The sequence below is a fragment of the Notolepis coatsorum genome (genome assembly GCF_963971535.1).
Source record: "Notolepis coatsorum genome assembly, chromosome: 15".
Taxonomy (NCBI): Eukaryota; Metazoa; Chordata; class Actinopteri; order Aulopiformes; family Paralepididae; genus Notolepis; species Notolepis coatsorum.
This window is the reverse complement of record NC_140179.1, coordinates 87,706,564-87,725,341: the sequence shown is the minus strand read 5'-3', so window position 1 is coordinate 87,725,341 and position 18,778 is coordinate 87,706,564. Positions and strand designations below refer to the sequence as shown.

The following is an 18,778-nucleotide window of genomic DNA, read 5'->3' as shown; positions in this document are numbered from 1 at the left end:
GGCTAACTACGAGGAAGCAGAATTGCTTCTACTGCAGCGAGCCCAGAGAGACTCGTTCCCCGATGAATTGGCCTGTCTACAGGGAGGAAAGCCCGTCCCATCCGACAGCAGATTAATTCACCTGGCCCCCGAGAGCGACGCTCACACCCTCATCAGAGTGGGTGGTCGCCTACGCAGAGCCCCCAATCTACCGGATGACATTAAATACCCGATCGTATTGAACAGCCGACACAAGGTCACAGAGCTGATTATAAAGAAATACGATGAGGATGTACATCACGCAGGAGCAGAAAGAGTCTTCGTGGAAATCAGACGTCGTTACTGGATCCTACAAGGAAGAGAGGCGGTACGACGCTTCCAACGAACATGTCTAGACTGCCGCAAGTGGCGCGCGCAGCCCAGCATACCAAGGATGGCTGACCTTCCTCCATGTCGCCTCCGAATCGGTGACAAGCCATTCCACTCAACGGGTATGGACTGCTTTGGCCCGCTGCACATAAAGAAAGGAAGAGGAACCGAGAAGCGGTGGGGTATTGTATTCAAATGCATGACCACCAGAGCGATACACATCGAGCTTCTCCCGACCATGAGCACAGACTCATTCCTTATGGCCTTCCGTAGATTCATATCACGGAAAGGAAGACCGTCTACCCTATTGTCCGATCATGGGACAAACTTTAAAGGCGGCGAAAGAGAGCTGAGAGAGAGCTTCCAAGCTATGGGCCCAGAACTTAAGACCCACCTCGCTCCAGCACAGGTTGATTTCCAATTCAACCCCCCAAACGCACCCCACTTCGGTGGCACTTGGGAACGAGAAGTGCGCTCCATAAAGACAGCCCTGTACGCAGTACTTGGGGCCCAGACTGTGGCGGAAGAAGTCCTAATGACAGTCCTCACGGAGATTGAGGGAGTACTTAACTCGAAGCCCCTCGGATATGTCTCCAGTGATGTGGCGGATATCGACCCAGTTACCCCCAACACACTCCTGATGGGGCGGCTAGATCCCACATTACCCCAGACAATGTACCGGCCTGAAGAAGCGAACGGCCGACGAATGTGGAGGTACAGCCAAGTATTAGCCGACAAGTTTTGGAACAGTTTCCTACTGCACTACCTACCGTCTCTACAGACCCGCCAGAAGTGGGTAAAGGAGAGAGACAATTTGACAGTGGGAACCAGACATGACCCTACAACCCTATGACTTTGTGAAGTTGACTGACTCCTACAGCAAACCCTTATGTGTAAATAGACAACGCGATTAATCTGTCTCCGTTTAACTGATTAGGTCTGGGACCTATTCAGGGGGTGGCTGTTGTGAAGGGCCAGATTAAACCGAATATATATATTTATTTATATATATATATTTAATTGTATTTGTATATTCTCTAATATTCCCTGATATCCCTTGTATATTCCTTGTACAATATGCATTGAATATCCATTCTAGCCTACTGAACATCCCATAATAGTCTCCATTCTACTATTGGTCGAGACCTTGGTGCCAGGCTGCCATACCCCTCAGACCCAGTTCAAACGTACCGCTCGACATGTACGAACAAGTCCTAGTTCCGCGTAGGAATTTGGCTACCGCACCACTAATGGGACTATTTGTTCATAGTGCGTATATATACTGCGCTACTAAAGTAGGACTTTCTTTTCAGTCCAGTTTCTTACCCTCCAATAGAGTCACAGACGTAAAGCCTCCCCGCGATGCCACGTGTGGGAGTAAGGCCAAGTTCGGCCTACCATCGGTATTGAGACATCGTGTATATTAATATTTGAATAGTCATATTTGGCACTATATCGTCGAGTTGGACGTAGTCTATTAAGCTAATAATAGTCTGTTAATATATAGTGCTTCGTGCGGTGAGAATACTACCGTAGTCAGTACCCCATCGTTTCGGGCAGAGAACTGGCTGCTTACCCAGGGTGGTTGACCCTATGTGAAGCTGCACCCGAGGAGCCCCAGAGCCGACGAGCGAGTGGACCTGTATACCGGATTATTCTACCGACGACAGCCCGCCTTCCCAGGCACGGATTATGCTTTGGATACTTTGATTATTCTATGGATAAAGACCCCCGACACTACCGTGTGTTGGAACCCCCCCCCCTGGAGAGGACGCAAGGTGAGGAGACGCTCTGCAAGACGAGGTCTCTCCACATCTCTCCCCCGTGGACCGGAGAGAGCCGGCCCACAAAGAGTCCACCTGCTTTCATCTGTGGTCCAAGGATCGCCGGCGCATTGAACGGCACTACAGTGGGTTCTCCTGGGATACCCTTGGCCGGACGAGGCAGCTGGATTCTACCCCCCCCCCCTCCTACTCCTGTCGGCTTACAAGCGACCGGATTAACCCCCTCTAGTGTATCCAGCCTATAATCATTAAAGTATCATTGCTGTTATTCCTTAACTATTCCAGGTCGTATATTTACCACCTGCGCCTTCAGAGATTGGACATTATCTATTGATATACCGACGAATACTCCTTGCCATAAAAGTGCATACTATTTCAATTCATAAATGTAATTAAGTGATTAAGTGCTTATTCTACACACCATCGCTGTGTAGGAAATAAAGACCTGTTTCTAATTCGTACATTTGTGTTGGATCCGTTTCATCTACGTGAGAGTGTTCATGATAATATATTTATGCCGTGTACTGGGTGGCCGAATATTAAGTACAAAGGTAGTGGTAGTAAGTATCATATCTAGTAATACAGTCAGGGAATTGTACCCCTCAGTTACAATTATATATGAATGTTATTACTGGGGTATCTGTAATTAAAATATCGCTTAAATGCAGGTGATCAGGGTTATCCACTGAAGCCATTGTTAATTGTTACGGTTAGGCATGACAATGGTGGACAGAGAAGAACCCAGGTGCAGACCAGCAGAGGATAGACGAAGGCAGGTGTTGAATTTTGAAATATGAGCACTGCTCCTTTAATGACGGTAAGAGTAGCAAGTCTTCAAACGAGCTAATTGCCCTACAAAACAAAAACACTATAAATGATACTATCCTCCGTGACAGGAGCGATAGAGACTTCGACAAGAACAGATAATCTACTTACAAAAAGGTGTACAGCAAACGGCTGACAAACACATGAGCAACACAACAGGAACCATGGAACACTGAGTAATGATGCGACAGGGAAGTCAGGGAACTCACAGGCATATATACAGACACTGATTGACACAGGAGGGTAATTGGTAATTAGACACAGCTGGGAGGAACAGAGTGACACAGATCATTACATGGTAGAAATATAAATACACACACTGAAGACAACACTAAACCAATTCACAAAACCAACACAGACAGGGGAGACACTAGGCCAGGGATTGGAACATCACAGACAACACAAACAACAAATGCAAAGACAACAGATTGGTGACAATCACATAGAACAAATTAATGAACAGGGAACAAAGCTGCACCACCTGAATTAGTCCACAGGATGGCAGTATCGCATTGTTCATCAGATGAGGTGGAGACAGACCAAAGGCAGGTGGCGCAGCACCGTGGGGAACGTTACAGTTAATGACTCTGACCAACCCAACGAACGACCCAACAGGAGTGTAATTATAACGGGCTCATGCATGAACAAGAGCCCTTTAGAGCGCAGTTGGCCTGCTTGTTTGGCACAGGGGGGGCGGGGGGGGGGGGGGGGGCAGACGCAGAACACCCACCTCCAAACACAATTAAATATTGTTTAAAATAAAAAGTGAAATACTATTATTTCATGTTTCCAAATAAGATTGGTCACAACGAAATACTTTGTAGCTTAAATTTCTTGGTTAGAATAGACGACCTCCGTTGAAACTTCACTGAGAGTGAGATTGATCACGGAGGACTCGCTCTCAGTGAAGTTTCAAGTCTGCTTAGTCCATTATTCTACATTCCATGGGGGTGTTTCATTACCATATATGGTTAATTAGGGGCAGTTCAGTATGCAAATGCTTACAATAATGCACAAGCATAGACTGTAAGAACATTGGTATTTATCAACATGTGCACGCACGGTTGATAAATCCAGATTTGTCTGTGCATAGAGACATTCTAAATTCCGTGCTTAGGAACGAAAATAGAACACTTTCTACGCATTATTGATAAATGAGGGCACAGAAGTCCAGGCTAATAATGAAGAGATATAAGGGCTTTAACAATATCACCACCAAGATACACTACACAACCAAGGTACCCATGTACATGTCAAAATACTTCCCAAAGGTCAGTGAATACCATGATCACAATACCAGAGGGAGCTCCACAAATCATTTTAAACCCAGATTCGGCTCAAACAAGGGACTAAACACGTTTCGCAATTATGCCACATCAATGTGGAACGCCCTACCAAAAGCTGTAAAGGAATATGAATCACTACCCACTTTCAAAAACACTCTCAAAGAACACCTACGGGAGACTGCAATTCGAAACTGGCCCCTACAAATGTCCTAACCCAGTTGTACAGTAAATGACCAAGTATGGCTTTGTCAGTATTCCAATGTACAGTGTACAGTGACCCCCCCCCACCCCCTACCCCCCCCCCCACCTCCAATGTACAGCCCCCCCCACCCAACCCCACCCCACCTACCCAACCTCCTCCAATGTACAGTTTCTACGTCAAATGTATATACACTCTTTTTCTGGAAACTTTTTTGTATCACAAACAGTACTGTATTTGCAAATCTGGTATGTCATAAATGTATAGATGTAGCAGTACTGTCTATCTGTATGTCGTGTGTGTCATATATGTTATGATGAATTGAAAATGGGGGACCCTGATTTAAACAAGACGAAAGTCTTTCTCTGGTCTGCATCCCCTTAACAATTGTATGTATTGAGCTGTACTGTACTGTACCCATTCTGCAATCTGTTAATAAACTTTTTAATCAATCAATCAAAACCCTGCTCCACTCTCTCTCTATCTCACACACACACACACGCACGCGCACGCACGCACGCACACACACACACACACACACACACACACACACACACACACACACACACACACACACACACACACACACACACACACACACACACACACACACACACACACACACACACACACACACACACACACACACACACACACACACACACACACACACACACACACACACACGTTTGGGAGGTGTCAATGAACTCAGTACAGACTTCTACTTTCATTGGTCTAGGTCAGGGGTGGCCAACCAGTCAGAGACTAAGGGTGTGTTCACATCTGAAAGTCCGGACTTTCCGTGGATAGTCCGGACTTTCTGGTGGACCAAATGTGAAAATGATACATTGTTTAATTTTGGTCTGCGTTCACACTACCCTGTTTGGTGCGGATCTAATTTGTAAACAAAGGACATGCTGTCGCATCTATTGGACTATAGCACTCACAAACGTAATCAGTTGCCGGCAGCGTAATGAGAGAGATACTATTATGAGCACGGAGCTAGTCGACTAGAGAGAGAGAGAGAGAGAGAGAGAGAGAGAGAGAGAGAGAGAGAGAGAGAGAGAGAGAGAGAGAGAGAGAGACCTTTCCTTCCTGCGTAAGCCGTCAACTACTAGACAGCTGCATAGAAGCAGCTCGAGATGCGTTGTTGTTACAGAGCTGGTCCACGCTGCTATTATGAAATTATGTAAGCTTTTTTTTTTCTTTATCTGAGAGAATGTCCGCGAATGTCCTCCTCACGCAGGAGAAAGTTGGGGGGTCCGCGCGCGGCGCGAGTCTAGAGTAGAGAGAGAGAGAGGAAGAGAGAGACTGCGTCTAGAGAGGAGAGAGAGAGAGGGAGGAAGAGAGAGACTGTCCGCGTGCAGCGCCAGTCTAGAGAGGAGTAGGCTACTTTGCTTCCTGGATTAGGTACTATAGTTCGATTGAAACGAACCGAGTCCCAACTTTTCAAGAGGACCATGGTTCGGTTGTTTGGTCCTCATTATAGTTCGGTTTGCGTTCATACCTGTACAAACCAAACGGACTATCGATCTAAAGGGACCATGGTCCACTTAAAGGGACCATGGTCCACCAAACAGAGTAGGTGTGAACGCGCCCTAAGAGCCACAAAAATGACTGTGGTACCACAAAGAGCCACACCATATATACCAGTGTTTCTCAACTTTTTTTCAGTCACGGCACCCTTCATGTGTTTATAGGTCCCACCCTCTGACCTCTGAAGTTGCTAATGTCTTTTTTATTTGGGCCTCACAAGGTTAACCTCTTAAGCCCGAGCGGTCCGGTATTGGACCGCAAATGTCATCATGCCATAAATCTAGCTCTACAGAATGTATGAATTAATGTTGCATTTTCTTTTCAAAAGTAGCCAAGAGTAAATACCCTAACCCTGTCAAAACAGCAGTCAAAGTGTCAATTTTCAGCATTACGTTTGTTTACCAATGATTTGAACTGTTATTAGTGAAATATAAGATTATAGAAATCTCAGGGCATTGAGTCGGAAACCGGCGCATATTGATGGCAGGAAGTGGCGCAACCAAAAGTGAGTGTAGTCTTTTGAAGGAAGAGACCCAGGGCTTTCGATGGGCTTTAACATTTCTAAAATCTACACTACCCAGCTCACGCCAGCGCCTGTCAATCATCTAACTTCTGGATTAACTTTTTTATTTATCTTATTTTTCGGGATTATCTCCCACAAACCTGAACGTTATTGCTATAAAACAGAACACAGTTCGTTTATCTACCTTTCTATGAACAAAAAAACTCTAAAAATCTAGCAAAAAACTCCAAACTCATAGCCAAGCTCAGGGACTTGGGCTTGAACTATGACCTCTGCCAGTGGGTCTTGGACTTCCTGACGGGAAGACCCCAGGTGGTGAGAGCAGGCAACTGCACCTCCTCATCCATCACCCTCAAAACAGGGGCCCCCCAGGGCTGTGTTCTGAGTCCCCTCTACTCGCTGTACACACATGACTGTGTGGCACAGCGGAGCAACAACACAATCATCAAGTTTGCTGACGACACAGTAGTGGTGGGCCTGATCTCTGCAAACGACGGGATGGCCTACCTGGAAGAGGTGGTGTCAGGAGAACAGCCTCTCCCTGAACGTCAGCAAAACAAAATAGATGATTGTGGACTTTAGGAGGTTTAGGCGGTGCCTCTTTGAACTGCTGCGGTCAGGCAAGCAATACCGGAGTCTCATGGCCAGCACAGAGAGACTCAGAAGGGGGTTCTATCCCCAGGCCATCAGGATGCTCAACGACAATAACACTATGTGACAACCCATCATCTACACTCACAGCACACACATCCACACGCACACACTCACTTTAAATGAACACTCACCGTAACACCCACTTTACTCACTTTAGACACTTTAACACACTTTATATTTAGTAGCAAAGAGATTTGCACTACAATTCATACCTCATTGCACCTTACCCTAAGATGTGCCTCATCCCATTTCTGCTTTGTACGTCACTCACCTCACTCTTTTTTTACTCTGTATTGTATATTGTATATATGTATATATGTATTTTTGTTTACGTACTTTTGACTTTTTCTATTTTATACTTTTTATCAATTTTTATCTAGCACACTCCCAGGAGCTCATACAGAAAACAAGTATTTCATGGAAAAGTATTTTTTGTTTAACCTTTATTTACCCAGGGTAGGTTAGCTGAGCACAGATGCTCTTTTTCAGCTACGCCCTGCTTCACATTCACACAGTTCCATTCACACCTGGGAGCTGCCCAGTACAACCAGTCTGACACCATTGGCCACTGAGCAACTCCACTGGAGCAGTTGGGGGTTAAGTGCCTTGCTCAAGGGCACTTCAGCGGGTTTGGTCACAAACCCGCTTCTCTAACCATTAGGCCACCGCTGACTATGACAACGAATAAACAAACTTGAACTTGAAACTTGAGTACTGTATCTACAAAATCTTCTGTTTAATCATCTTCCCGTTATTCATTAGCTTACATTTGACCATGGTGTTATTCACAGTAAAAAAAATTATAATAATAATAGAATTGATATTCTCCTTTGGTTCATTACAATTTACTCAAGCCTAGTAACAGACACAATATTTCTGACACTGGGAATACATTCCATGAGATCCATAGATGTCCCTAGAATCAGATACCAAGAACATGCAAAGGGACCATTTAAAAAAAAGTCTGTAAATGTTTATTCTACATTCTTATGGAATGAATGACATTTTGTTTTATCAATGGATGGAGGAGCTGCACATTGACGGGCAAAGAGCTGCGGGTTGGCCAGCCCTGGTCTAGGTTAACCATGCCTCCATTCTTAACTCATTGACCGCCGGGAATTAGTCGGGCCCCGTTCTAGCACTGCCACGCTTTAAAAGATAGGAGTGTGTCACCTTGTTTGTAGAGCTATAACTATATTCTATATTATAGCTATGGATACAATACTATGGCCCATTGGACATCACCTATCTATCGTTCAATATGTGAAAAATAATTAATTTCTTCATCCATACGTTCCCGTGTTATACCGTGGTGAATATGGTATGGTTATAGCGTGGTCTGGGGTAATTCCCGAAGGGCTGAGGGCCTTATATGTCAATTATACTATAAACGTTGCAGTTTCTTGCCTGTACACGCTATTATTCCCTAATCAAATCTATATCACAGGTATTATGTTTCATCATGAATGCATGAAAGGGGGGGGGGTCATTTCTGATTATTTGATTGGCAGTAACGGCATTCGTATTGAACACTAAAAACGCTTATCAGCCCGATCGGTATAAAAGCATTGCACGATCAAGCTAAAATTGACGTCAGATAGTCCTTACCTGTGATCGGGAGTATTCCAAAAATAATATTCCAATTGTTTGATTGCCATCTGGTACATCCGATGTCCATTTGATCCACGACATAACCCACCACAACATATGGATCGGGGATATTTGACACGCTTCAATGCAACCAGGAGAACCGCTAGACTGGCCCAACAAAGAAAAGTGAGCCCGGTGACATTTGACCATTGCACAGGCCAAGATACAAGGTTTTCAAAGGGTGCTCGATACCGCCGTCTAGCTGGATGCGGCCGGTATTGCACTTTGGCGATATCAGACTCGTTCCCTATGGTAACACCAAGGTCCCTGGATGAATAATGAATACAAATATCGAAAACAAGGAAAAACGATCAAATAACGAGTATACTCGTTGTTGGCGTTCAAGCGTCGGCTCCCAATAACGAGTAAAGTCGTTGTTGGCGGGGAATGAGTTAAGCCACACCCCCTTTCACATCGTTTTGTCATACAGACTCACCGGTGGCACCGTTGGACGCAGCGGAGAGATCCTATTTCATTGGTCTATGTTAGCCCGACCCCCTTTGTATATCACAAATAATTTGTCTTACAGACACTGTTCAGCACACAGAGAGAGAGAGAGAGAGAGAGAGAGAGAGAGAGAGAGAGAGAGAGAGAGAGAGAGGAGAGAGAGAGAGAGAGAGAGAGAGAGAGAGAGAGAGAGAGAGAGAGAGAGAGATGGTGAGTGTTGGAGTTGTGAGTGGTTGCCATAGAAACTGGAATAGCAGGGAATCCTGCTGCAATGAGTGTGTGTGTGTGTGTGCGTGTGTGCGTGTGTGCGTGCGTGCGTGTGTGTGTGTTAAAATAAGCCCCTGATCTCACTGCCCTCTGTTGCTATGGTAACGAAACAGAACAGCCTTAACTGGTCCCACTATAGCAATACCTGAGAGACACACACACACACTTACGCATGCACACACACACACACACACACACACACACACACACACACACACACACAAACACACACACCAACTGCAACACACAAGGACCAAAGTTGGCTAAATGTTAACAGCAAGTGTTAACGTCAGCATTGTTAGCAGTGTTTGCTTACTGATTTCTACTTGGCTACATCCTCAAAAGCTTGTACTAAATCACCAGCAAGGAATTCAACATGGCTAACTTAATCTAGCTTCACTGGCTATATATTTTTTGTCAGACAGACAACTTACTAAGCTTTGAAGTATAAGTTCAGAATGCTGGACCGCTGCCTAGCCCCATTTCCAACTCATCAATGAGTTCATTCATTTGACCTATTTTTGCAAGTGAAGGCAAATTATTTGTTTAACCTCTTTTTCAGAAAATTCGCCTAAAAGTACATACCCAAGTAATTTTAAATGGAAGATTGCTCCACTTCGACAAGGTCCATTTGCATGTTCCGGACATCTATTGTGTCTGTTACTATGCTTGAGTAAATGAACCAAAGGAGAATATACATTCATTTTACCCTCACCCTGAACACTGGCATCCTGCCAGGCTGCATGCTGAGTCCCCTTCTCTACTCCCTCTTCATCCACGACTCCACTCCTATACATGGCCCCAACGCCATTATCAAGTTTGCAGAGATGACACAGCGGTGGTGGGCCTCATCAAAAACAACGACGAGTCGGCTTATAGGGAAGGGAGGCGTGGTGCGCCGACAACAACCTGGCCCTCAACACCAGGACAACCAAGGAGCTCATCTCGGACTTCAGAAAGATCAATGGGACGGAGGTCGAGGGTGAACCTTTACCAGTGCGCCATTGGAAAGCACACTCTATAACTGCATCACAGTCTGCTATGCCGGCAACTGCACTGCCTCTGACCGGAAAGCACTGCAGAGGCTGGTGACAACCGCCCCACGCATCACCGGTACGTCACTCCCTGCAATTGAGTCTATCCATCACAAACGGTGTCAGAGGACACCTCTCATCCCTATCATGGACTGTTTGCCCTCCTCCCCTCTGAATATGTTGCCTGTATTCTACCTACTGCTTTCACTGTCTACAACTACCCTACACTGTAATAATAATAATAATAATAATAATAATAATAATAATAATAATAATAATAATAATAATAATAATAATACCCTACACTGTACTCATAGTAATCATAACAATCTTAACTACCCAGCTCATACTATAGTCTACCCATATACTCTGTATGATAGCATGTACAACAGTGCTTTATATAACACACATGTATATTTATATTTACTGCATATATATATATACATATATATATATATATACATATGTGTCTGAATATACCTGCATGTAATCCTTTTATATACCTACGTAAACACCTGCATATAACCCATATAACTCTGTATGATAGCACGTACAATAATGATGTATATACTGTATATATATATATCTATCCACACCTGTCCAATTTTTACATTATCTGTAGATAATATATCTATATCTGTACATATCTCTTACCTACTGTTACTAGGTATGCTGCTGGCCAGTATGACTACTACCATACTGTCTTTATACCGGTATCACAGTACATAAGTGTAGTGCTAATCAGATGTATGTACAGAGTTGTAATCTTAATATGATTAAGATTACAACTCTGTAAATACATCTGATTAGTACTACACTCAGTAGTACTTTTTAATCACCTGTACATTGTATATTACTATTGCACTTTACTGTTACATTTGCACTCTGGTTGGATGCCAAACTTCCTTTTGTTGAATAATGACAATACATTTGAACCTAATCTAATCTAATATTGGGTTAGGGTTATATATTGTTCATATTTGGACCTTAGGGTTAGGGTAATATATGGTTCATATTGTGTTAGGGTTTATTGTTTATTGTTTAAAAGGATCCCCATTAGCTGCCACCTAAGTGGCGAGCTAGTCTTCCTGGGGTCCACACAGAAAGACAACACAAAACACAAAACATAACAATACATGAGATACATATGACAATCACAATTCACTTAATTAACAATGATAATCTAAAAACAGTCAAACATTGTAGACATCTTTATAAACATCAGAATATTTTCAGAAAAGGTTATATACATGAATGGGTAGACATGAATATTTTCAGAAAGGGTTATTACATTCACAAGTAAATATTTCATTATTACATTCCTACAGTAGGTATTTCCACTCCCAAACGTGAACAGTATTTGCTCACATATTTAAGTAGTGCATTCTTAGGTGGTACTTGAAAGACACTTTGCCGTTCAATTTACTTATGTTCAATGGGCAGTTATTCCAATGATTGATGGCACGATAAACAGGTTATATATGGTTAATATTGTGTTAGGGTTTATGGTTATATTTGGTTCATGTTGGGACCTCAAGGGACAAAGGTATTTACGGAGATGCTCACAAGTCATTTTATGGAAGTCCAAGTCAAGTCTCAAGCCTTTGAAATAGAGTCCAAGTCAAGTCTCAAGCCTTTGAACTAGAGTCCAAGTCAAGTCTCAAGTCTTTGAACTAGAGTCCAAGTCAAGTCTCAAGCCTTTGAAATAGAGTCCAAGTCAAGTCTCAAGCCTATGGTCACAATTCTCTGCCAAGTTTCATGTCTCTTTTCTTGGAATAATAAGTGTCTACTCTGCTGTGCATCACGTTAAAAATGACTTCTGTGCAAGATGGTTATTTCTAAGTAGTGCACTTTGCATGTTGCTTATCTATAATTGAGCAATTTAATCTGTTGAATACAATTATTGTATTTTTCATGTTTCCACTGAAAACTATTTCCGGTGTAAAGAAAAACAGATCACTTTGTACTCAGATTAAAGGAGGTAGTCTGCCTCTTCAAATTGAAACAGGTAGGTACTGTACTGTATGTTGGGTTAGAAGAAGAAAGTCCAATTTGCCCAATGTGTGACCTTGAAGGGATCATTTCACTTTATTAGAACTTTTTTTTAAAACAGCAGTGTGTAATTATAACACATTTTAGACAAGGTCTTCAAATACAGCCCAACACGGCTGTTTAATCTACTCATATTCCATCTCTCCTAACTGTTCCGGGTGAGCAGGTTGGCACCTTGCATGGTCGCCTCCGCCATCAGTGTGTGAATGTGTGAGTGAATGGGTGAATGTGAGGCATACGTTTTAAAGCGCTTTGGATAAAAAATCCATTTACCTTGCAACCTCTTACTCATTCTACTTCTCTGCCACCAGTTAAAACCCACTGCAATCCACCTAAATAATCCATACTTTTAAAGAAAGAAAGGGTCTGTGTCCGATCCACTTGAATATAAGAAGTCTACCTCAGCATAGAGGATTTGATCATTTCAAAGTGCTGGTCTCTCAGGCAGATCCAGATATCTTAGTGTCTGAGTCCTGGTTGAAAAGATCAGATAGTAATTCATCCATAGCTTTGGACCAATACAAGGTATTTTGAGTGGACAGAATTGGAAGGGGGGCGGAGTGGCTATCTATGCATCTTGCTTCTCTGTCTCTGTTTTGAATGTTTAACCTGTGTCAGCAGATCACTGAACCCACTAGGCCTAACCTGAAAAATAGCTCAAGGTCCGCATTAATTGACTGAATGTTTTCAAAGTGTAATGAAATATCTGCCTGTGATGGCATGCATCAGGAACACTCATCTAAATAAATCACAATCTCACATTATCACCAAAAGACATTTAAAACAGTTCAATGACCAAGCTTTTCTGAGTGACCTTTATCACAATGACATCTGCTAAACATTGCAAATTCCTGATGTTGATATGGCACTGGGCCTTTTTTTTTTATTAAAACCTTTATTTCCATTATTTACAAACATGGAAGAACTGTAGATTAAAATAAACTGTGCTTCTTTTCAGCAACTGTTCTTACAAGAAACTGTGCTAGCAATCCATTGATGCAAGGAAATCAACTGGAGGGGATAGATTAGATCCCCTTTTCCTCAAACGAGCTGATCCATTAATTACTGAGCAAATAACTCATATATGTATTATTACTAACAGGTATATTAACATTTTCAATTCAAACTTTAATACAGACTCATGGTCCAGATAAAAACAAAAAAAAACATACACAACATATATAAAATTACACACAAAAGGCAAAAATAACCACTTAAAATACCCATACAAATGTTCTACAAATAGACAGTTGTGCCAATGTCTCCACATACTGTAGATGAGTGGCCACAAATAGACAGCTGTGCCAATGTCTCCACATAGATGAGTGGTAACGTGTGGCACTGAACCTAATGTCCGTTAAAACCAGAATGATCTAATTTCCAGAGTCATTTAGCCGACAGATGAATTTATACATGAGATTTCTTAAAACAGCTTGGAAGGTATTGACACGTGCAGCCACGAACATTTCACTTGCACTACACCATCTAGGTCTTTTAAGTAATATTCTCATGGCATCATTATATAGTATATAGTATAGTTCCAAATGCCTGGAAAACGGCCCATGTAACCCCCTTGCATAAAGGTGGAGATAGAAGTGACCTAAATAATTACCGTCCAATCTCCAAGGTATCCTGCCTAGCAAAACTCCTGGAAACTTTGGTAAACCACCAAGTAATTGGTCATTGGTAATTGGCTGCATTTATATAGCGCTTTTATCCAAAGCGCTTTACAATTTGTTAATCACATTTGACCCATTCACTCACCGATGGCAGAGGCAACCATGCAAGGAGCCAACCTGCTCATCGGGAGCAATTAGGGGTTAAATGGCTTGCTCAAGGACACTTCGACACGCTGCGCGGGAGGAGCGGGAATCGAACCGGTAACCTCCGGATTGCCAGACGACTGCTCTACCTCCTGAGCCACTGTCGCCCCCAAGTCAAAGCATTTATCTCAAAGCACTCTGTATTAAGCCCACACCAATCAGGTTCTACAGAAAAACATAGCCCAATCTTAGCCACTACCGTATTTATAAATAATATAGTATCCTCACTTGACCAAAGAAAACATTGTGCTGCCCTGTTTGTCCATCTGTCGAAGACATTTTACATGGTTGACCATTATCTTCTTTTACAAAAACTACACAGTATTTATTGGCTTTGATTTAAATCCTTGCAGTTGGTTTCAGAGCTACTTATTTGAGAGACTCCAATGTATAAAAACAAGAAATGTACAGTCAGAGTTTCTATCCATTACAAAAGGTGTCCTACAGGGATCAATTCTGGGCCCTGTCTTATTTTCAATTTCTATTAATAATATTGTCTCATCTCTGAAAGGCGGTCAAGTTCATCTTTATGCAGATTACACTGTTTTACAGTGTAATTACACTATATCGTATTGCAGATTCTGTGAAACTAGCCACTGAGAACTTGCAACTTGTAATGCTTTACAAACTAACCTAACCCTAACCCTAATTTAACCCTACTTATTACATGGCGTTTTAACATTCGCCGAAATGCTTGATTGTGATTGGTCAATAGCGCTCGTCAGAGGTCCGTTATTACTCGATAACGGACCTCTGCTGAGCAATAATGACTGCTGTGCGCAGCTGTAGCAATCAAGCCCACTGACATCAGTGCAATCAGTCCACACACCTGCCGGCGATAATAATAACTTTATTTGGGCTGACAGCGGACGGAGCCACAGAACAACTGCGTCTGCATTTGATCTCGTCTTGTTGATGTGTAAAATGAATTAGGTATATTGTTAGTAAGTTAGCCATGTAATAAGCGGGATAATGTATAGCTATACTCAGTCATTGTCGCAAAATAATTTACCTTCACTACGTTTAAAGAACACCTCGGCGAGGCGCCTCTGTGTTCTAAACTCTGTGTCGGTCAATTATTTTGCGACAATGACCTCGTAGCTATACATTATCCCTTACATGTAAAACCTAACCTAACCCTAACCCTACATGTAAAATCTAACCTAACCCTAACCCTACATGTAAAACCTAACCTAAACCCTACATGTAAAACCTAACCTAACCCTAACCCTACATGTAAAACCTAACCTAACCCTGCATGTAAAACCTAACCTAACCCTGCATGTAAAACCTAACCTAACCCTATATGTAAATCCTAACCTAACCCTATATGTAAAACCTAACCCTACATGAAGAACATGCTAACCCTAACCTAACCCTATAGGGAGGTGTGGTTACGTCATTGTTGTTTCCCGCGCGGTCCACCCCACTTGAAATTGCAATGTATTTCCAATGGACACATTTCTAAATTGTCTCGTTTAAAACAAATAAAGCATGAACATTGGCATGGTGTACCTTTCTGTGTGTATTCATCCACAATCTATAGCTCAACATGAAGAAATTCGCAATTAATCGTAAAAGTAGCAAAATAACAACGTTTATGTTTTCGTTCACTGAGGAACTACACTCACTTTGGCGCTGCTGACTGACGTCACCACAGCATAGACTCCTGACAGCATAGACCGCGTCCCGACTAGCGTTTTTTGACGACGGTCTTTTTTTTTATTTTTTTATTTTTTTATATAGACACTGCGTTTGTCACAAGTTACGTTGCTATAACTTATAACATTAAGATAGTGTATTAACATTGTTCTTCTCTCTGCTAAGTAAGGAGAGCGTGTGTCCGTGTGTGTTTCAACACCTCGTTAAGTAGGCCTACCTGTGAAGCACACGCGACAGACCACACCCAGCGTAAAATCCCCTCGGCTGTAGTCTTTCCACAGTATTGAGAGACAATACTTGTCGAACTATCTAACAATAATTACCTCATTTACAAGTTGTATTTAAGTTTGCAAATAAGGGCAAATAAGGGAACACATTAATGACATTTCAAAGCAGTAAAAAAAACAAGATTTAGATTTTTTCTATTTTCTTAAGTGGAAGACATTTTTTTCGTTTCCTGACACTTGTATCTCCCCGGATCAAATCGGGTTTGGTCACTTCGAGTCACATTATTCCCTAGCCTTCCCTGACTCACCCTGACTCTTGCCTTGTTTGGTTTGAAGTATAAAATAAGTATAAAATAGAAGTCAAAAGTACGTAAACAAAAGTGTTCAATATACATACAATGCCGAGTAGAAAAAGTAAGTGAGTTACAATACATTATACAATGGCATGCAAATTTCTTGATTCTGATTGGCTGAAACACTTCTTTCAGACGTTGTTATTTCCCATAACACACTCCACGTGATCCCAGAACCCGCCCACAACCGAATTACTTTGTTTCCGAATCACTCCGCCGTTTGTGTTTTTAGGAATGAAACCAAGATGGCGAACAATAATCTTTATGAATGGATGTATTGATATCGTCATAACGACTCATTCAAAAACTAGTGCTCTGTTTTTTCCTCATCCTAAGATGACTACACGTAATAGTACTATGCCTTTGGACTGTTTGACGTTAATAAAGTGTTGTGTTTTGTGGGCATGGTACGCAGTGATTACGTTTTAAACAGCGGTTTAACAGTATTTTACATTTCAATTTGTTATTTCCTGTTTTAAGTTCTTGTTTGAGTTACGTTTAACGATAGGTTATGTATATAACCTAGTTATATGAGTACTGGCTGAGCATCCTGCTCTTCGCCATCGAGATATACCTCATCTCCAGTACCTAGTGTACTCCATCAACGAATAAAACAAATACACCCAGCACCTGCCAGGCCCCGCCCTAGTGACGTACTATATAGCACTAGGCGTGGTCACCACTCGCTCTTCCTCGGAAAACCGTTTCCAAAAGAAAAGTTTCACCCAAGGGACCTCAGGGCAGGCTAAAAGCAGGACGCTCAGCCAGTACTCATATAACTAGGTTATAGGTTATATACATATACATAACCTATCGTTATATAGTCGTACTGGCGAATCGCGTCCTGCTCTTCGCCATCGAGATATGGGGACAGAGCAGACGCGAGGACCGACAAATGCACCCCCTGAGGACCCGAAAGCCCACATCAGGGGGGAGGGGAGTCCCGTCACCCCTCCTTCCTAGTGAAGAGGGGGCGGCAGTCAACTCCACCCAAGTGCGAAAAAGAGGGAACTAGAACCTCTTAAACGCACAGCACAGGCGGGACCACGTGTGACACAACACATTGTGGCCCACACCCACACACCCCTGCTACCCCACCGAAGGACGGGAAGCAGGAGAGGTTCCAGACCACAGAACCGCCTGAGAGACAGAACCCCCGGTCATGTCCATGAGGTAAAACCTTACGAAGGGACCCGGTGAGGACCATGAAGCCGCAGCACAGATGTCCTGCACCGAGGCCCCACCCAGCAGGTCGGCAGAGGCCGCCACCCCACAAGTGGAGTGCGCCCTGACGCCCCCAGGGGGAGCCAGCCCGGCCAACGTGTAGCAAAGGGCAATGCCCTCGCACAACCAATGGGATAGGCGCTGTTTCGACAGTGCCTTACCAGCACGAGAGCCACCGTAACAGACAAAGAGCTGATCGGTAGCCCTGAGGCCCTGAGTACGGCTGAGGTAAATCCTCAAAGCCCGGACCGGACATGACAGGTGAAGGCCCGCCTCCAACTCACTAGCGTGAGGAGGCGAATGAAACGCCTGAACCATAATATCCCTGGAGCGGAAAGAACACCGGATATTTTTTGGCACGAAGGCTGGATTAGGCCGCAGAGTGGCATCGCTATCGAAACGAATAGACAGACACACGGGCCGCACCGAGAGAGCACAAAGCTCACCCACGCGCTTAGCAGAGGTGATGGCCAGCAAGAACGCAGTCTTGAACGACAGCTGTTCCAACGGCGCTTGCTCAAGAGGCTCAAACGGGGCCATGGACAACCGACCGAGGACCAATTGAAGATCCCAGCTCGGAGCCAGAGAGCGTTTCACCGGCTTAAGGCGTCGAACGCCAAGCAGGAAACGCTTCACAAGAGGTTGGCTGAACAATACAACACCCTCAAACCCCTCATGATAAGAGGATATAGTCGCAGCATATACCCTCACCGTCGAAGCCGACAGTCTATCAAGGAGAGACTGAAGGAAAATAAGGACAGCATCCAGGGGGCAGGACACCGGGTCCCGGCCCCCCACCTTACACCACTCTTGGAACATACGCCACCTACCCGTGTAAAGCGCGATAGTGGAGGGAGCACGCGCATTCCGGATGGTGTCAACCA

General features: G+C 43.4%; 1 protein-coding gene across 1 annotated transcript in view; it reads right to left on the bottom strand.

Annotated features, from left to right (window-relative positions):
* The window catches only part of shank3b (SH3 and multiple ankyrin repeat domains 3b), a 103,721-nt gene that overhangs the window by 71,949 nt on the left and 12,994 nt on the right, over window positions 1–18,778 (bottom strand). The window lies entirely within an intron of this gene.